This window comes from Schistocerca cancellata, chromosome 3 (genome assembly GCF_023864275.1).
Source record: "Schistocerca cancellata isolate TAMUIC-IGC-003103 chromosome 3, iqSchCanc2.1, whole genome shotgun sequence".
Taxonomy (NCBI): domain Eukaryota; kingdom Metazoa; phylum Arthropoda; class Insecta; order Orthoptera; family Acrididae; genus Schistocerca; species Schistocerca cancellata.
Genome location: NC_064628.1, coordinates 335334814 through 335350963, shown reverse-complemented (window position 1 = coordinate 335350963; position 16150 = coordinate 335334814). Strand labels below are relative to the sequence as shown.

Below are 16150 nucleotides of genomic sequence, written 5' to 3'. Positions count from 1 at the left end.
AAACTCAATTATGCTCTGGAACATCCAATTGGGCATCCCTGGATCCAGTGTAGCTCGTACAAGGCACCAAGAAGGCCAATGACTGTCGTGCACTGGTTCCATATACGCAGACACCTTAAAACGATACCGTTTCCCGACGGCTGCGGCATTTTTCAACAAAATATTGTGCCATAGCACAAGTGTGATGGAGTGGTTCGAGCAACACAGTGGCGAGTTACATTTAATGTGCTGACTCCCCAATTCTCCAGATATGAACCTGATTGAGCACATCTCAAATGTGATTGAATATGGCATCGTGGCTCATCGCCTCTCGCCAGAATTTACGGGAATTAGGTGACGTGTGTGTGTGTAGATGTGCCAGCTCCCTCGTGCAACCTATCAAGGACTCATGGCTTCCATGCCACAATGCTCCACCACTGTTATTTGTGCCAAAGGTGGACATACCGGCTACTAGGTAGTTGGTCACAATGTTCTGGTTTATGAGTTTACGTTGCCCAAAGTTACACAGACATTACCTGTTTCGTATACTGGTTTTGGAGATCAGCGTGTTCAGACACACAAAGAATTACACCACGATGTTAGAAACATTTCAAATGTTGCGCAGTCGGTAGGTCACACCAGGATCTTTAGCAGAACAGCTTTGTCTTAGTCCGCCCCGGTAGCTGAGTGGTCAGCGCGACAGTATATCAATCCTAATGGCCGGGATTCGAATCCCGGCTGGGTCGGAGATTTTCTCCGCTCAGGAACTGGATGCTGTGTTGTCCTAATCATCATTATCTCATCCCCATTGACGCGCAAGTCGCCGAAGTGACGTCAAATCGAAAGACTCGCACCCGGCGAACGGTCTGCCCGACGGCAGGCCCTAGTCACACGACATTTTTATTTTTATCATTGTCTTCGGAGGGCGTGTTTCGCACGCAGATCGAAGACGAGGGGAGTAACAGTGAGACTGGGAACGTGATACAGTCTGCTCGGGTCCACATCTCGTGCTCTAGTGGGTACCGCTGCTGCCCAGGGTCGAATACCAGCCGGGTCGGGGATTTTCTCTGCGTGTGTTGTCCTCATCATTTCATCATCATTCAAGAAAAGGGCGAGACTGGAATGTGAAAAGATTGCGAATTTTTACGTGCGCTGATAACCACACCGTTGAGCACCCCACAAACCGATATCATCATCGTCATCATTTCGGTCGGGGTGAGGGAGCCGTGTTGGAACCCGGTGGTACGGAGAGTAGTTTGCTAGCTAGTACAAGTTAGGCTGATAACTCTCACCGGCCCTGAGCGTAGCAGGGATACCAGGATGAGACACAAAGATGGTTTCCTAGACTGCGAGTAATTATTACCTCGGAGAGTGTCGGCTACAAACTTTCGGGCGTGTGGGGTGCTTACGGATGGATGGAGCGTGTTCTGTGTTACAGCGAAAGACTGGATGTGGAGGTGGACGGCGGACCGCCGGTGTGTTTCGTTTTCTGGCAGTTGGGTGAAATCTGCCTGGCTGATAGAGCAGGCGTAGCGGCCGAACGCGGAGCCGTCCGCGCTCGACTGAACGGCCAGACGGATGCAGGTGGTCCTGTAGCACTTAATGCTTCCGAGTCCATTACCCCTTGCCACTACAGGGTTGTATAGCCCGTCGATGTATTTATTTGTGGCTTAATCACTGTGCGCCTGCTGCAGCTGTCTTTTTTTTATTGTGGGTAATGTAAATTGTTGAAGTGTTAACCGGTTAAATTGCCAGTTGAGTAATTACGAGATTTATTTATAAGTGTTTATGAAAGCGTGGGTCGGCCAACTGAATGGTTATTAAACTTACTCCTTGTATACAGCGTATGTTTTTGAATTGACCAAACACTAGGTACATTAAGATATGTTAGTTTCATGCAGGTTCTCACTGACTATTTGTACCATTCAGGACGCAATATTTAATATCAGTGTTGTCTGGTTATTTCTCCTCCGTGCCTTGCACACCTCCGCTATCTTGTACTTCAATAATTTTATTATATGATGCTTTTTTGCAGACTATACTTGTATCCTGAACTGTAATTCTTAAATATTCCTTCGCGGAAGAACTTTCAGCTCTTTTATTGTACTGCTACAATTATTATTATTACTGTGTTTAGTCTGTTTGCTAATTATCAGTGTGGTACAGTATCATGGTAGTAACTTATTCTGTTTTTTAGTAGTCAGTACCACTGGAGGTGTGTTTCCAATTGATGTTTAATAAGTCTAACTTAGTGTTATCTGTTAAAATAGAAAGAAAGTTCACATCACTAATGATGTTCAGTCTCCTTTGGGCCCTGTCCTTCCTGCCACAGACATCCTGATGCTAGTATTGTTTTCCACCTTTAAACTACGTCTTTTTTTTTTGCCCTATTTTGGTGAAATCAAGCTTATATGTTTCCCCAAGCTGTGCTCAAGTTTCATTTGAAAACCCCATGAAAATTCGATTAAAAGTTTTGGAGATTTCTGTGTTGAAATAGACAAACACACAGGATGGTTTTAAAGGTCTGTCATTATCAGAGATTTCTTGGTAAATGTAAAATGTTATTTTTTATGCATACAACTGATTTTGAAATGTGTTGACTTGGTGCGGTGCTTTGAACAGATCTTACCAATGAGCTCGGATACAATTTTGTGCATTATTCTTACGATCCTTTTCTGTAGCTTTATGTGTTAATATTTTGTGCATTTGTCCCGCAGATCTGAATATCACAGATAAGAAATGTATGTACAAATGAATAATACTTAACTGTAAAACTTTGCTGTTACACACTGATGACTGGAGCCCAAGGGCGTATAATTCTGATGACATTCTGTTGGAAAGTACTCACTGAAAACTACTTTTCATTCTTAGGAATTTTGCATTTGTTACACAGTTTATAGAGGTGCCAGCTACATTTAATTTAATAGTGTCACGATAGTTAAATCAAGACTCTAGGATGCCGACAGGCGTTGATATACATCAAAGGGAGGGAACAGTTGAAAATATGTGCCCCGACTGGGACTCGAACCCGGGATCTCCTGCTTACATGGCAGACGCTCTATCCATCTGAGCCATCGATGGCACAGAGGGTAGTGCGACTGGCAGGGGCAATACGTATGTAGTGTGTGGACATTAAGTTGGGAATGTGCGTCTCACGGGGAGCGTGCAAGGGATAAATCCCTGCAGTCGCACTATCCTCCGTGTCCTCAGTGGCTCGGATAGAAACAGTGTCTTCCATGTAAGCAGGAGACCCCAGTTCGAGTCCCGGTCGGGGCACACATTTTCTACTGTCTCCGTTTATGTATATCACCGCTTGTGGGCAGCTTAGGGTCTTGATTTAATTATCGTTTCATTCTAGAGATCTGCACGGTCACCGATAGTATCTGTTCTTTCGGACATGTCCGAAAGAATAGATACCATCTTCATACATTAATAGTGTCAGTTGTCGTGTTCAAACTGAACTTAATGGCAATTGTTTTTCTTATGGTGAATGTCACTTTATTGCTGAATGATCACTAGGAAACTTACTTGACCATTTCATTTCCATTCTCTTGTTCTCTGAATGACTACAGTATTGCTTTCATCAACAAAGTGATTTTTCCCCATGTCGGGTATGTACAGTACTGGAGTTAAAATGCTAATTCGTGGGTCACTTACGATAACGTATTTTGTCTGTGATAAGCGTTCTAATATTTTGTCTCTGATGAGTGTTCTAATAAAAGTCTAAAGTGGTTTTGCGTTTGGGTCGTCTGTGCTCTTTTTACACTATCTGCTAAGTAGGACTTGAACCAGAATTAATTACCTTCCTCATCCCTAATGATTCTAGTACATTTATTAAAACTTATATGGTCAACAGTATTATAATACTAAGAAAGTTATATAAATCTGCCTGTGATACACTCATCTTTGTCAGGAGCATTTAGTACCACTTCTATGAAATCTGCTATCGTTGATTCCGTATCTCCACCACTTCGGAAACGAAACTGTGTTCATTTAATAGGTTTTACTAATTCAAGTAATTCATTAATTTTATTTCGTATTTTATTCTATTTTTGAGAATGGTCACAGTAGGGAAATGTGTCGATAATTTTCTGTGTCTTCAGCATTATTTTAGCAGAAGTAAATTTCTTGCCTGTTTTAAGACTTGCTTGATGGGAAACATTAGGTTACTGTGTCTGTCAAGCGAGCCTGTATACTCGCTATGCATTGTTTCTGTCCGCAGTACCTAAACTTAACGACTTTCGTTTTTGAGTTTCTATACAGTTTTGGTGTCTTCATCCTCCTGGTCTGCAGCTACGTCACTGCAGTTACTGCATAATTATACACAGATGTTGTATTTGTTTTTGGGATTTTTTTCTGTAACTTCTCTGCAATACCTGAAATATTCTCATTCACGTAGTTCGCAAGCTGCTGTGGATCATTCATTACATGTTCAGCCTCCCTAATAGGTATTTTATTATGTCATTTCTTGTCTCTTCCTGTTTCCTTTTTTGTATGACATACCAAACTGTTTTGCTTTTATTCTTTGTGTTGCATATTAATTTGTTATTAAATGAGTTTTGTGCAGTAATGAGCATCTTCCTAGAAACATTTTTGTATCTCTGATACAATTAGAGAATTCGGACTCAGTGTAACTCTTTTTCTTCGAACTCAGATGCTTAAAGCTTTGGGAGAACTTCTTAATACCTGTTGATATCCATTTGTATTAGTTAGACATTGCTTCATCTCAGCTTTGTTTTACTAGTTCTTCTGTAATATCACGAATTTTTATTTCTGATGAATGTATTTCACAATATTGCAGTTCAGGGAATTTATTCATACTTGATTTTACTGTTATTATTTCCCAGAATGGTTTGTTAGCCTAAGATCCTTTACAGCTTTTCCCTACCCATATTTGTGGCATAATGGTCAATTACTGATGCAGTCACTGTTGTAACCCTCTTGCATTATTACCAACAGGGACATGTCAGAACTCTGAAGGATATTTATGAAGTGCTAATAGTTTTGGTTATGATGTTTGTGGTAACATACATGTCTCCACAAAAAAATTCAAAAAAATTACGTTGCCTTTTGTGCACGTGGCTTCATCCAGAAATTCTCTTAATTTATTGAAAAACCACAACAGCAAGATCGACACGCACACACTATGATTAATTTATTGGTGGTTTCAAGCCCTGTTAATTGAGTACCTGATATTTGAAAGCGTTTGGCTTCACTTACTGTTGTTAACTCACGTCTTTATTTTAACCGTGTTCTTTCCATGATATAAATGTTTCAGCGCCGTCTCTAATTCCACATTAATACGTCGCAAACCTCTATTAAGGTGTGGGAGGTCGTGACGCTGGAACAGCTCAACTAAGAGTACACTGGTGGTGCCAGTCAGGGGAGCTACCTTGTTCAGGCCAGCACGTATGACAGAAACCTCATTCCTGTCTTAACTAGTTGCCGCCCTACCCACTATCACTACATGGCCTTCTTTTGAAAAATCATTACGTAAAGATGGTAAGGCCTATACGCCGCCAATGGCTACTACTAACAGCACCACTTTCTTCTTCTTAACACTACACATATTTCTAAGCTTTCTGTTATTGGCTGAATCGTGCTGCACATTTCCTGTTCCTAGTTCTACTTGAAGCTCTTCTCCACTTAACTCTGGTAGTGTTTGATACATGATTTTAGTATCGACAGAAAAAGTATCAAATTGGGTTCTCTTTCTCCGTATATTCCTAAGAATTTCCACTTCTCAACCACTCTCATCCTGTCTACCTCACCTCATCCTGATCGGTTCCTTCTTAGTTAAGCGCAAACTGCGCCTGAAGGGCAAAGATTTTCCTTCTCTTTTCCTATCCTATAATTGCTGCCACGTTTTTCTCTCATGGTCAGTCTCCTAAGAAGTATTAAATTTAACTTCAAGGAATGTATCAATTTTGTCAAGTATGCGAGGTTGGCTTTTTGTTACCAAAAGTGACACAAATTGTACCGTGCTGTTGCCGTAGTTGTTGTACTTATATATCAATACGACAGAAGAATGAATTAGTGATAACATTGTTTTTAGAGAATTACCGTTACCAAATTATTTTGGTGAGGTTTTTAAAGCAGTTATAACTCGGAAAACGTAGGCCTACATTGTGTCTATCTAAGTAGTACAAATGCGAAACGTGTTGATAAATACGACATACAAACCTTTAATTGCACCTTTATGGCGAGATCAGACAATATTGAAACTATTAGCTGTCTTGTTTTAACGAAAGTTATACTATTAAGAATACTAAAATAGAATTTGCAATCCTTATGTCAAGCAAAATTCCTTCCTACTTAGCGACTGTCACGATTTTAAAAAACGCGAGTTATTTTTAAGAAAAAAAACGTAATAGGCGTACTAAATATTCATTTGTGTAACATGAACTGACACTACAGAAAGTATACGAAACAGAATATATTTAAATTTATTATTACTTGCACTTGAATAAGCAGCTTTTGTGGAGAAAATATATCTTTGTATCTTACTCGGCGGCCATCCCAGTCAATGTGCATACTACCACAAAATCAGTTTAACAGCCCATGAATCGATGTTGCTCAAAAGAAAATCGCATTTAAGAATGGAAAATAAAATTTATGATTTCTTTGCTAACGATCAGTTCAGCTTTAAGAAACATGAAGGCACCTCAGAGGCAGTTCTGACGTTGCACTTGGTAATGGGAGCAGTACTTATAGTAAGTTATTGGCTTCTTCGAACTATAAGAAACAGTCAGTCCCATTCTCGGAGAGAACTAACAACAAAGACGCACTGTTCCAGTTTCGTTTCTAATATAAAAGGATATTTCTCGCAGACATATTTCAAACTTGCTGATATTTGCGTAAGAAACTAGCAAATTGCTTCATCTCAACCATGTTTGCTGTTATTTTTGTGATTCTTGGGCAGAGTAATGTTTCCATCTGAAATTTACTGCAGAATTCAGTTTATTCTCTCTTATTCCTACTGCCTAGCCCTCATTCTCGAGTGAGCCTTCCCTCCCCACGACTATTAGATCTTCATCTCCCCTTACATACTGAACTGCCGATTCAATCATTCAATACAGTCACGTAGTTTCTCTACTCTTCTTCTTCTGCTTGCGACCTCGGCATGTATGCCTCACCTATCGTTGTCGGCGTTGGTTTTCTTTCGGATCTGGTGATAACATCCCTATCACTGAACTGTTCACAGAAAGCTCTCCTACTGTCCTATTCATAACGAATCCTGCTACCATTATACCGTTTTCTGCTGCTATTGATATCACTCCGTATTTGTCTGACCAGAAACGCATTCTTTCCATTTCACTTCATGGAACCTCCCTCCCTCCAAAATATCTTAATTCAGCCTTAGCATTTCCGTTCTTAGATTCCCTAGCTTTCCTACTACTTTCAAACTTCTGAAGTTCCATGTTCGTATTCCATGGAGTAAATCTATGTGCTATCTACAGTCACTTGATCCTGCCTCTAGTTTCCTAGCGCTCGTCTTCCTATATCATTCTGCACCCCAGATTTAGCTCTGTTAACAAATTAACTGTTTCTTCAAACCCTAGGATGTGTCCTATCCGTCGATCTTCTTTCGGGAAGTTGAACTGTAATTTGCTCTCCTCCCCGGTTTGATTTGCACGTTTCTATCCGATCTACACATCAGGTCTTTACCATTCTTCAGTGGTACCGTATATTGAATGCTTCTGTTCTCTTCTTGTCTGAAATGTTTGCCGGCAACTTTTATCGGAAAGTAACATTTCAATACAAGACTAATCTCCAGGTACTTTCTGTTTGGCAGAAACGCTTTTCTTGCTATTAACATTCTACATATGATATCATTACTTCACCTGCTACTGCTAGTATTTGTTTTGCTAAACGGCAAGCTTAATGTCTCACAGCCTAATGCAGCTACGTTGATATTGCCTGATTTAACGGTTTTACTTTTGTTCATGTTCATCTTATTACCTAGTTTCAGGAAAATTCCGTTGTAATAACTGTGAACTCTTTTGCTGTCTCTCAAAATGGCCAAAAGACTGGAAAACTCGGTATTCTTCCAGACTCCTAAGAATGGAAGCTCTAAAGACTGTTTAAATCATCGAACAATCGTACTTCTCACATTACAGCAAATGTACGCACAAAATCTTACAAAATAGACTTGGCCAGTATAAATACCGTGCACTACCTGAGTTACGAGCTGGATTATGTGAAGGAAGGGGGACCAGTGATCCAGCTGCCAACATCCGATGGATAACGAAGGAGGCATGTCAAATCCAGGCAGAAGTGTATCTCTGCTTCATTGATTATGCTAAAGCCTAATACGGAATTTATACGCTGGGCAAGAAGCCACGATGAGAAGCATATGTGGAGCATCTAAACGGATTAAGATGCAGAAAGGAGTACGGTAAGGCGGCATGTAGTCACCTTATTTATCAAATCTGTACGCCGATCAAATTCTGAGGTATAACTGGGTATATGAAGAAGAAACCGGAATTAAAATAGCAGCTGTGTTGTAGGAGGAAACTCCTTAGAGTTCCTTAAACCGTAAAGAGAATGAATATGCCATTATTGCAGTAGAGGAGACAAAATCAGATTGCTCCTTGGAAGATGTGAAACTGAAAAAATAACTGATCATATTTGAGCGCATAATGAAAAGATATGATACACTGGAAAAGGCTTTAATGCCGGGGAAGGTCCAATTCGCAAATAGAAGAGAGAGTCAAAGGGTGACATGGGTTGATGGCATCGCAGAAGCAATGGATTTCAAACAAGACAGTCTGTGGGAGAAAGTGCCACATAGAAGAAATTGGCATGGTTAGTTCATGGTGTCGGAATCGACTAAACGAATAGAGAGAGACAGAGAGAGAGAAAGAGAGAGAGAACTTACTTTTTCTCTGCCATTTTCTCTTTCGTATTCTTACTGGTTGCGTGGAGAGCTGTATCAAACCAGTACTCGCGCTGATCACAAAGACAGTATTTCACATACATTGAGCATGCAATTCAGCGCTAAGTCCATCAATTGAGGAGTGAGAAAAAATTACGTAAGTGTTAATTTCATAAAACACTCACATTCCTAGAATGAGATTTTCACTCTGCAGCGGAGTTTCACTCACGCTTCTGTTTGAGAGCGTTATGGTAAAAAAAAAAAAAAATGGTTCAAATGGCTCTGAGCACTATGGGACTTAACATCTGTGGTCATCAGTCACCTAGAACTTACAACTACTTAAACCTAACTAATCTAAGGACATTACACACATCCATGCCCGAGGCAGGATTCTTACCTGCGACCGTAGCAGTCGCGCGGTTCCGGACTGAGCGCCTAGAACCGCATGGCCACCACGGCCGGCTATGGTCATTCTCTGATAGTAAACTGCATTTAGTTTTTGAATTTATTGCTTGCTTTTAAATTGATTAAACAAAGTAACAAGTCCAAGTGATTAATTAATTCCCAAAACTTCTTTCAGCATATATTTTAAGTTGGGACGTGATAATATTATGGCACCGATGAGTATTGGAGACCGGTATTTATTCCTAATTCCTCCAAGTCTTCAATAGAAGATACCACAGATATTCATAATTTTCTAATACATCAAGATAGTACGTTACTGTAAGACTGTAACGTGTACTACACTGTATTAGCGTACTGTGTAGCCCTGTAAAATAGATATAACGGGCTAGTGGCAGATAGGATGAAAGAACAGAGGAGCGCGTATGATCGCGCAACTATGGCGTTGGCGTTATAATCGGGATGTGTGACGCACGTGCGCTGTGTTTCATTAAATTTGGAGGATTCATCCCAGCGTCAGCGTTAATCATGCAGAGGGCGATATTGCTCACTTGTCAGCGGCAGGCTGCGCTCGAAAAAAGAAAAACCGCGTCCGAGAAAACTCTGAAATTGAGCACAGGCAATGTGAATAGCGAGGCTGAAGCTAAATATCAAACTTCATAACCTCTCTTAACCCGGCTTGTTTGTGTGAGGCCACCATCAGCACACCCTCCATTAATTAGTAACGATGTTTTCATTACATACTTTATCGCACTGAAAGTACTCTAATCCAAACAGGTCTTCGTGTAGCCGTCTTAATGCATGAGACGATAACGTAAGGTACGAGTTGTAACACCTCGTTTCAGTTTACATTGATAAAAGCTATAGAAAGAATAATTTTAAGTTATGAATAGAATTTTTAGAGCGGAATATAGTGTAGAATCAAAGTTCGGTAATTGCAGATCAAAATTATAGTATATCAGCAAGTAGTTTAACGTGTAAGTACAGCAAAGCCATGGAAGGTCCGTCACGAAGTAGGCAGTGACGTTAAACTCTTGTGATGAAAAACCTATAAAAGGCCTGATCGCCATTATTGCCGCCTTTTTTCCTTGATTGTTTCTTAAAGGGTGGGGAACCCGTATAAGTCAGCGAGACAATAATTAGATTGGACTTTATCGTGTTAAGATTCACGAAAAACTGTTAGAATATTATGGAGATTAAAAGTGATGCAGTGTACGATCTCTGACTGTTGGTAGCAACGGAGTATTAAGGGGATTTTAGGACTTAAGTGCTAGATTGGAACTTTAATTCTTGTGTAACGGTTAATTTCAACAAGTCTAAGTTTGGAAGAAGTAAAATCAAATTTTTAGGTCACATGATAACTCCACAAAGAATAATGCCAAATCCTAAGAAACTTGATGTAATTAGAAAATTACCATATCCTAAGGGCAAGAGACAACTTAAAGTTTATTTAGGTACGGTGTCGTTCTTTCATCGTCGCTACAGAAATTCCGTTATTTCGTCTACGGACGTAGGATAAACATCTATACTGATCATAAAGCGCTGTCCTTTATGATGAATTGCAAATTATTACAGGGTTATTACAAATGATTGAAGCGATTTCACAGCTCTACAATAACTTTATTATTTGAGATATTTTCACAATGCTTTGCACACACATACAAAAACTCAAAAAGTTTTTTTAGGCATTCACAAATGTTCGATATGTGCCCCTTTAGTGATTCGGCAGACATCAAGCCGATAATCAAGTTTCTCCCACACTCGGCGCAGGATGTCCCCATCAATTAGTTCGAAAGCATCGTTGATGCGAGTTCGCAGTTCTGGCACGTTTCTTGGTAGAGGAGGTTTAAACACTGAATCTTTCACATTACCCTACAGGAAGAAATCGCATGGGGTTAAGTCGGGAGAGCGTGGAGGCCATGACATGAATTGCTGATCATGATCTCAACCACGACCGATCCATCGGGTTTCCAATCTCCTGTTTAAGAAATGCCGAACATCATGATGGAAGTGCAGTGGAGCACCATCCTGTTGAAAGATGAAGTCGGCGCTGTCGGTCTCCAGTTGTGGCACGAGCCAATTTTCCAGCATGTCCAGATACACGTGTCCTGTAACGTTTTTTTCGCAGAAGAAAAAAAAAGGGGCCGTAAACTTTAAACCGTGAGATTGCACAAAACACGTTAACTTTCGGTGAATGCGAATTTACTGCACGAATGCGTGAGGATTCTCTACCGCCCAGATTCGCACATTGTGTCTGTTCACTTCACCATTAAGAAAAAATGTTGCTTAATCACTGAAAACAAGTTTCGCACTGAACGCATCCTCTTCCATGAGCTGTTGCAAACGCGCCGAAAATTCAAAGCGTTCGACTTTGTCATCGGGTGTCAGGGCTTGTAGCAATTGTAAACGGTAAGGCTTCAGCTTTAGCCTTTTCCGTAAGATTTTTCAAACCGTCGGCTGTGGTACGTTTAGCTCCCTGCTTGCTTTATACGTCGACTTCCGCGGGCTACGCGTGAAACTTGCCCGCACGCGATCAACCGTTTCTTCGCTCACTGCAGGCCGACCCGTTGATTTCCCCTTACAGAGGCATCCAGAAGCTTTAAACTGCGCATACAATCGCCGAATGGAGTTAGTAGTTGGTGGATCTTTGTTGAGCTTCGTCCTGAAGTGTCGTTGCACTGTTATGACTGACTGATGTGAGTGCATTTCAAGCACGACATACGCTTTCTCGGCTCCTGTCGCCATTTTGTCTCACTGCGCTCTCGAGCGCTCTGGCGGCAGAAACCTGGTGTGCGGCTTCAGCCGAACAAAACTTTATGAGTTTTTCTACGTATCTGTAGTGTGTCGTGACCATACGTCAATGAATGGAGCCTCAGTGAATTTATGAAATCGCTTCAATCATTTGTAATAGTCCTGTACTTAGTAGACTACTTCGGTGGTATCTATTGCCAGAAGAGTACGATATTGACATCAAATATATCAGTGGCAAATCTAACGTCATAGCAGATGCTTTATCCAGATTGCCACCTAGTTTGAGTGAATGTACTGAAATATCTCAAGACACTAATAATTTTAAGGTAATGCAGATAAACATAGCCCATCTTAAGAAAAGTTTTCGAGTAATGTGTAAGGATATAGCTAAGATCCAACGCCAGGATCCAGTTTGGGGTAAAGTTATTACCTTACTGAATAACGAAGATCAACATGTAGTTAAAAATAATTATAAGTTAGTTGATGATGTTCTGTACCATAGGATTAAAGGTAGTGATCATAAATGGAGAGTACGTATACCTAAGGTACATGTTAGCGATTTATGTTGGTATGTTCATCATTTATGGGGACATTGTCGACCTCAGAGGTGCGCGGCGGAAATCAGTCAACATTGTTACTTCAAAAATCTGAAAAGGGAAGTGCAACGAGTATTACAAACTTGTGTGGTATGTCAAAAGGCTAACCCAGTGAACTATAGCCGTAAGGCAGAATTACATCCTATAGTGCCTAAGCAACTGTTAGATTTAGTATCTTGCGATGTCATTGGACTCTTGCCCAGTGGAGAGGGAACTCTTGATACGTAGTTGCATTTTATGAATTATTTTCCAAACATATCAAATTATACCCACTTCGAGGTACCATCACCAGGCAGTTATTAAATATATTTAGTAATAAGTATGTGCCAGTGGTTGGGAAACCAAAGGCGGTACTGACAGACAACGCGTCTTATTTTGTGAGTAACATATGGAAGGATGGTTGATCTAAATTGAATGTCAAATCTATTTTTGTTAGTCACTTTCACCCAGAATCCTCGCCTGTCGAGAGGGTATTTAGGGATTTCAATAAGTTTGTACGAGCACACGCGATTAGGAAACATACTAAAAGGATCGATTTATTGCCAATGTTCGAAAAAACACAGCACCAACTACCTCACACCAGTACAGGGTTTCCACCATGTCAGGTAATAGGATTAAGCGAAGCAGATGATTCATGATGTAAGTCACTGCCTACCTGCACTTCTAGCCAACTAAATAGAGAGCAAATGTTACGTACAGTCAAACAAAGATTAACTTTCAAAGCTCACAAACGCAAAGCTAGATACGACCGGACACTGAACAGAAATGTTAGCTACAATGTTGAAGATTTGGTACTCTAAAAGGCTCACCTCAAATCGTCACAAACTAACCGTAGGCATAAGAAATGGCTTATGTTATACAAAGGACCATTCAAAATCGTAGGAATTCCTTACAGAGGAAGCTACTTATTAGGCAACCCACAGGATCAGTTGAAAATAAAACGGTTATACCCTCATAAAGATTTAAAAAGATTCTACTTGTGAAATAATTTTTTTTTATAAAACATAAGTAGGCTGTTTAGGTTTTTATGTTAGTAACGCCACGTAGCGCTCTATATGAAAATCACTGACTGTGCTGTGTGAAGGCTGTGGTTGGTTCGCATTGTTGGAGTATATGCTAATGTAATGTTGGGCAGTTGGCTGTTAACAGCGAGTAGCGTTGTGCAGTTGGAGGTGAGAAGCCAGCAGTGGTGAATGTGGGGAGTGAGATGGCGGAGGTTTGAGAGCGGATGATCTGGACGAGTGTCCAACAGAGACAGTAAATTTGTAAGACTGGTTGCCATGAACTGCTATATATATTATTACTTTTGAACGCTATTAAGGTAAATACACTGTTTGTTCTCTATCAAAATCTTTCATTTGCTAACTATACCTATCAGTAGTGAGTGCCTTCAGTAGTTTGAATCTTTTATTTAGCTGGCAGTAGTGGCGCTCACTGTATTGCAGTAGTTCGAGTAACGAAGATTTTTGTGAGATAAGTGATTTGTGAAAGGTATAGGTTAATGTTAGTCAGGGCCATAATTTTGTAGGGATTATTGAAAGATTGCGTTGCGCTAAAAATATTGTGTGTCAGTTTAGTGTTGATCAGAATAGGTAAAGAGCGAAATGTCTGAGTACATTCAGTTCTGCTCAGCCATTTGAAAATCAAATAATGTAAGAGGTTTATCAGCACAGTAATTCATAAATTTTTCTAAGGGGTAAACTTCATATGGCGACCCTGCCAGGACACGTCACTGGAATCTTCTGATTATTTCTTGTAGTTTGTGTAATTAGTGTAGATTTTGTTTATTGCTATTGCGTAATTGTAGAGAGAATCTCCTTTGTAGTTGCAGTCTTTCATTGTTGTACAGTAAAACAGTTGTGGCATGCATGTATATTTGCACCATGTAGTTTGCAGCTGCAATTAACTAGATATTATTTTCAGTGCTATGTTAATGTGTTTTCTTACTTTGCTCTTCAAATTGTGCTTTTCTGTGTTATCGTGTGAAATATTGTGACAATAATGGTGTGTGAAAATCGTAATACTGGGCTTCAAAGTAAACTGAGAAATGACAGTGAAGACGAAAGCAGTGTGTTAGCACCACCATGTAATCAATTAACTAATGTTCAAAGTAGTAATTTTGTAATTGTGCATAGGAAATGGAGTGGGCTGCAAATAATGGTGTAGACAGTGAAACAATTAGTGAACAAAGGAAGCATTATCGATCGATCGGTCGGCAACAGCTCGCCTCAGGAATCTGAAATGACAGGACACAATCTCGCAAATACTGTAGATTCAGGTTTTGGGTCCTCACTGTTTTCTCAAATAACTCAAGACAGATTTTCTGCTTGTCAGAATGTGAATGCTACCGGTGCAAATTAACTGCCGAAAAGCACTGAGTAACATGTTTCAGACACCAGTGCATTGATACTACAATTAATACAACAAATGGGACAAATGCTTCAAAAGTTATACACAATGGAACAAAATCTTCAAAACTTAGACATGATGGAACAAAATCAGAGACAAACACAGCACAAGCTTCAAAAGTTAGACACAATGGAAAATAATTTTCGAAAGTTAGACACAATGGAACAAAATCTTTAAAAGTTAGACACCACGCTTGAACAAAAACTTGATGATTTAACTACTGAGTTACATAACATCGAATCGAAACGTCAAAAAGTCTGTAATGACGTAAAAACACAAATTTGTGAGCATTTTCAACCTATTTTTTCTCGGCATGAAAATGCATTACAGAATCACGAAGCAGCCATAAAAGAATTGCAAACTATTGTTCATGAAAATCACGAGACCTTGTGGGCTAAAATTGACTCAGATGCATCTACCAATTCGGTAACGCTACTTGCAAAAACTCAGGAATACTTAAAGGACACAGTAGATACTCTGAAAATTGGTTCAGAAAGACACATGGAGGAAACTAGTTCATTATCAGAGAAAGTAGTCGAACTTTCGGATCAGCTAAATAATTTATCTACGACGGTAGATGATAATCTGAATGACACAAGACTGGTAGTCTTTAATGACACAGAAGAGTACGAACAAGTTAGGACATTCAAACAAGATCAGAATGAAATTAATACGCAACACCAAAGAGAAATCCAGGAAGTACAAGATCTGTTGAAACAGGTAATACAAAATTATATATTTCAGAGGACACTCGCGCTCCAATAAGCGAAGAGGGACATAGAAATATGGAACAGCCACCAAATAATAACACAGGGCTCCTCAGAAATTTTGAAAGAAATTGGCAAGATACACCGAATTTTGAGATGGAACAACCGAAACGACGTAACAATGACCGACATGCGACTCGCCGACATGATGATTTTGACTATAAGCTGTTTATTACTACACGTAAATTCAAAACATTTGAGAATTCCGGCAACGACATTCATCCACTAGCGTGGCTTCATCAATTTTCTTATTGTTTTCCTCCCAACTGGTCATTAGAGCACAGATTGGAATTTATGTGTGGCTATTTATAGAATGAACCAGCAGTAAGAATGCGATCGGTCATTCACGATTGTCACAGTGAAGGAGA

At 40.0% G+C, this 16150-nt stretch overlaps 1 non-coding gene across 1 annotated transcript; it reads right to left on the bottom strand.

Annotated features, from left to right (window-relative positions):
• Nucleotides 1-2986: 2986 nt before the first annotated feature.
• Nucleotides 2987-3061, bottom strand: Trnat-ugu (transfer RNA threonine (anticodon UGU)). The gene has a single exon. It is a non-coding gene; the product is annotated as a tRNA-Thr (tRNA).
• Between the last annotated feature and the right edge of the window lie 13089 nt (nucleotides 3062-16150).